Genomic DNA, 6000 nt, shown 5'->3' on the forward strand with positions numbered 1-6000 from the left:
GCCTTCCTCCCTTTAAACTCAAAAGATAAAGTTTTACATCCCAACATAGGAATCTTTTCTCTTGTAAAGGTAACTGGGTATACACTGGAAGGTGATAATTCGTTCCCTAAAAATTTCACAAATTTCTCCTCCCAGACTTCCTTACAAATAATAGTACATGGTGACCCTGAATCAGCTACAAATTGCATCTGTACACCTCCACTTTTCATGTCACACATTGGTTTCTTTTATCTTCCTGTCAATTCCTATCACAGTGTCCTCAATACTTAAAATAAAATCTTTATCTTCAGATTCATTGACCTCTGCAGGACATTCTTGCTCAACCACTGCACACTTAACTATTGAAATATTGACTTTTTTCCAACAATCCTTTGCAAAATGTCGTGTGATATTGCTAAAGGAACATTTCAAATTTATAGCCGGGCAATTTTTATCTCTAGCAAGGTGACCTTTGTTACTACATCTGATACGCACAGTACGCTTGTCCAATAAATACTTCCTTGGTACTAGTGTATGCACAGAATTCTTTGTATTATCTCCGCAATTGTTACTCTACATACCGATTCAACTTCTTTCTCAGTTTTTTAAAGCTCCCTAGGCACAACGCTTTCTTTACTATGGCAGTTATTGCATTCATAGGAGCGTCTCCACATACCCATAACTTTTCTTGTACTCTGGCATTATTGGAGTGCATTATGATTTGATCTTGAATGAACGTGTAGTTTTCCAAACCTGCAAATAATCCCTAACTTTTTTTAGGGCAGACACATATTCTTCAATCGTTTCATCTTTACTTTGTTTGTATTGAAAAAAATTGAATCTGTCTATAGCTGCACAAACAATAGGTTGGTAATGTGCATCTAATTCTTCAAATGCATGTTTGAACACATCAGGATCATCACTTGATCTTGTTTTTTCCCATTTGCATAAACACTATTTGTCCTTCAGGTCCTAGACTATGTAATAGCATTCGTTTTCTTTGGACACTAGAAATTTCTTCACCGCTTTCATCTTCAATAGCAGGAATATAATTTAGGAAATAATCCTTCCAATCAGACCATTTCATTGCAGGTTCACCTGCTCTGGGAAGAAAAGGAACTGGAGGTGTGAGTGACAGTGCTTGTTCATACATGCTTCTCTTATATTTCAGGAAATCCCAGTAAAGATGTTTAAACACTCTACTGCACAGTACACAGATATGCCAAAATTACACACAATTATTTTTTATTCCTTGTACTTTGCTTGCACCCTACTAATAACATGTCCCAGTTACTGATTTATGAAGGCGATGGTGTGCCCATCAATGATTTAACATTCTTGTTGTTCTTATTCTTATTAAGTGAATTGTGATGCACTGGTGTGTGCATCACCGATTAAATTACTGTATGTAACTGGCACTGGTATAGGTGCCTGACTGCAAAATGGCACTTTTACCGTGGCGCAGATAGATTATATGTGCGTAGATGCCTGACTTCAAAATGGCACCACGCACGCTCTAGCTCCCCGTAGTCCTTGACATCCAGTTTCTATGACCTGTATGGAAGAAAAAGATCTGGCATGCTGGTCAAATCTACAACCTGCCCCTGGCCTTCCTTATCTCCGCCTGCTAAAAAGTCACTGTCTTGCGCCTGCTGGGCCCCCGCCTCATTGAATATCACTCCTTTCGCCCCAACACTAGACCCAATTTCTCCCCCTTCCATTTCCATAAATTTTCTTTGGGGGTTGTGATGTAAAATGCCGAATGTCCTCTCTCTGCTCCTCTGTCTCATCTTCCCCCTCGCTCCACTCCAGCAGCGCCACTTCCAGAGCAGCTGAACTCCTGCTTCCCAGTCCCTCCTGTACACCTTTATATTGTTCTCGCCCGTCTGATCCATGCACTTCTTTCAGCTGCCACTGCAGGGCTGTTTTATCACTGTCTAAAACTGCACCCAGGTGCCGCCGGGCCCCAACTGGCACCCTCTCCAACCATTCTGCTTCATATCATGAAATGCTCTGGCCTATTGATTCCTCGTACACCAACTTGTTGGTGTTGGCTCCCGTAAACAAAACCTACTTGCTGCTGGCTTCTCAATAAGCACGTCTCTGTTTCTTCTCCCACCCCGCCCTCCCTCTCCACTTCCTCGATGAGGCGTGCGTGTTTAATGAAGTGCTGCCTCTTTATGCCATGCACGCTCTCTCTCCTTCAGCCGGAGAAGGCCTGCAGTCCACTTCAGTTGGCGGCACCTCCGCCAGCTCTACTGGAGGTGCAAAATTAAGCATTTTTGGGGGCTGCCAGATGCAGCGCCAGCCCCCAGCCGCATGCATAACTTTTGATGCCCCCCCAGGGGCGCTCTCTCCTGACACAAGAACGGCCCTGCCCACTTACCACTGGGACTGGCAAGCAGGTTTTGGAAGTAGCGAACACGCCCAGACGACTGCTGCAACCCTATCAAAGGCCCTCTGCGGCCTGCCTCTTCTAACAGCCACATTGCCTGGCCACTTTCTCGTCTGCCGACATAATGGTATGACATTAACTTATTCCCTGCACTACAAATTAAGTTATTTGCAAGCCTGTGTCACCAAGTCAAACTGCCTACCAAACACTAAACATCTAACACAATTTGACAAAAAACGCTATTGACTAATGACCAGCCACCATGTTACTAATAACAAAATGGTGGCTGGCTAACATAATGTTCGGGTATATACCAGAGCCCATCTATGTAGCCCAAATAACCCAAAGGTAGCCCACTCAGTTCTCGAACTGCCCCATTCCCCAGTTTCCCTGGGTGTAGCTGGGGAGACCTCCCATGGTCGGCTCCCGCCCCCCCCCCCCCAAGACCTCATTAGAGTGCTTCACAAGGCCTGATTCTTACAAATATGTGCGTTATTCTTACATGAGCACCAGTTGCATTTAAGATGTTGACATTCATTTTTAGGCACAGAGAGTTTATGTGATTTGCCCTGAATCACAGGATGTTGAGCATCCCGGCAAGACTCAAACCTGGTTCCCCAACTTCACATTCAGCCCCTCTAGCCGTTACACTACATCCTTTCTTTATTCAGTGGTTGTTTACATGCACCTCCACATCGGGAGCAAAAAATGCATAACATCCTTTTTACGGGTCGCTCTTTGACCCAAAAGACATCATCAAACATCATGGCATGCTTCGAGTGAGCACCCTGCTCTCACTGTGCTCCCTTGTTTTGTTTTTCAGCCAGAATTTGCAGCCAGAAAAGGGTACTGTACATGGTGCTTTCAGTTGACAGCAGTATACATGACATTCTCTTGTTTTCGACCACTTCCTTTTTTAATTTTCTTACTTAAAAATCCAATTAATTTGATTATCGCTCTTTGAGAGACATTATTTTCACATGTTTATTTTTAGGAAACATTTTTTTCATAGTGCTTTAAAGCTCTTATGTGATAAGTGCATGTGCACGACCATGATCCTGTTAGAAGTAAAATAATATAGCAAACAATTACTTTTCTGTAATTTCCGGACGTCTCTATTTGTCTAACGAGATAGAAAGTGGCTATTTATTCAGCACGATTCAGTGAATTCACCACACTCCCTCCACTGACCATTGTTGGCTTTCCCTCCCACCGTCCCCACTTCTACTGTCAGCTGTTGCTCCCCGCACGTCCCTTGTGTTAGTTTCCCACCCCCACCTACTGGCTGTTCTTGCTGCTCTCCCCTCTTCCCCCGCACCTCCCTCGTGTGGGTTGTTATATATATTGTCATTTTCTAATGCTGCCTCAGGGCATCCTGTCGCCACAAAAAAAAAACCATTAACAAAGTCAAGTAGCTCTCGCAGAGCTATGTTGCTTTGTTAGTGCCCTTTTAAAGATGTAGCACAGCAGGGCGAGCTGCTGTGCACCATGGCTTGAAGTAAACAAAAAAAAGCACTATAACCCGGTCAACGCTGGCCGCGCCACAGCACTTTGTTTTTATTTATTTTAAACCATTTTGCATAGCAACCCACACTGATGAGCAACATGTCTTACAATAGGTGTGCCATTTCACAAGCAGGGAGAGTGCGCCCTTTTCGGTGCTTCAGATGGGACTGGGCTTGGGGAACCATGCTAGCCTGGTATTGTGGTGATGTTTTGGTCATGAAAATCGCCATATATCAAAACCCAGACTGCTCAACCCACAGCCCAGGGGCCCATAGTGTATGGTCACGAGAACCCTGAATCAGATCAACAATTAATTTAGTCCGATACACACTCTTGTCCAGTATACTCCAAAAAAGCTTTAGAACCTTCATCACTCTTGGGTACGAAGTGCTTGGCAGACCTAAGAAGACAGTGCATACAGGATACCCAGGTCTCCATTTCTAACGACCTTTGGAGGCCACAAACATTGTCTTCCAAGCATTGCTATTGAGTGAGAGTCTCAATACCCAACACGAACAAGAGGAGATGAGTTGGTACCTTTAACAAGTGCCACCGTCATACTTCTCTAGGACTGCAAAGGAGGGGAGTTGCTTCCTTCCACACTCCCTTCATGGATCCACGTAATCCTGAATATTCAATAGGAACTGCATCAGAATATTTAATAGGAACTGCATTCAAGAAGGGAAGGGAGAATTTGGAAAAGAGAGAGTGAAATATATAAAGTCATGTTATAGTGTTGAAACTTTAATGTTTAAAGAAGGAAAAACACTGAAATTCACCCGTTGCAGTTGAGTGAGTTAACTATAGCTTGTGGCCTGCCATGCACTGCTTATACCTCACACATTAAATAATTCATGACATGTTAAATTACATCATTGATGACCACTGATGACATCTCAAATTAGGTCATTGATGACGTCATCCAATTAATGTGACAGTTTGCCATACTGTTTTCCTACTCGAAGGTATCATACAGCATACAGGACATAACACATATTTGTGAAAACAGCCACATTAACAAGAGATGCTCTTTTAAACTGATGTTCAGGTGGGTAAGAAATACAGGGGCAGATGTACAATTTTTTTCTTGCAATGCAGGGCAGCAAGCAAAGTTGCTGTTTTGCATGAAAGGGAGACATCAGAAATGCACCGTATCAACTAAGATATGACGTGTTTCTGCTGCCTCCTAGAGCTGGTGCACTGTGTGCTGCCTAGAGTCAAAGCAGGAATCAATGTACCAAGGTGCAAGAGCATTACAGGCAGGATTGTTTTTGCACAGGAATGGACACCTTCTTGCACAAAAACAATCTTTAGCAGCGTTTTCCTCTTTCTATGTGTGCTGCAAAAATGCATCATATGTGGAAATAGAAAATAACGAGGAGGAATAAATATGTTTCTCCTTGTTATGCCTCATTGGGGAAGCTGAAACATTTTGACACATTCCCCGGTTTACAAGTCTATGTAAATCTGGGAATGTGCCAAAATTTATGGGTGGATGCATGGGACTACCCATGCTCCACCCATGGAACACCTTCCCATTGCAAGGTAATGCAAGGTTGCATATGCGCTGTTTTGCATTACTTTTCATTTATTAAACCAAGCAGAGCGGCTTTGCGTGGCTTAGTAAATAGCAAAAATGATTTTGTGGGAAGGCTGCGACAGAAAACGAACGCAACCTGACGCAAAATCTTAGTAATTCTGCTCTATAATGTCTTTGTCGTCAATAATGCAATCAGCAATTTATTAAACCTTAAACACCACTCAAAGGAGTGGTTGGTCATTATTTACCTTTATGAGATATACCTGTTATGTCCATAATCTGATGAAGAACTTTCATTGAACTTATGGAAGTAAATATCTTTACCTTTTAAAGCTCCACTTTATATATACATTTTCGCCAGCACCACCCAACAACTATTTAATGTAAGCATGTGCACAAAAATCCATAGGTGAAAATAAAAACTTTAGTTTTACTCACATATTTTGGCAACATGGCTTTGATTTAAACCACAACCTATTTGTAACATGAGTCTGCAACTCACACTTGTTGCACTCAATCTCTACCTTGTATAAGTAAAGTACTGTTCATTCTTGACATTTTGCTAGTACTTAAACTGTGC

The sequence above is a fragment of the Pleurodeles waltl genome, chromosome 9, assembly GCF_031143425.1.
Source record: "Pleurodeles waltl isolate 20211129_DDA chromosome 9, aPleWal1.hap1.20221129, whole genome shotgun sequence".
Classification (NCBI taxonomy): Eukaryota; Metazoa; Chordata; class Amphibia; order Caudata; family Salamandridae; genus Pleurodeles; species Pleurodeles waltl.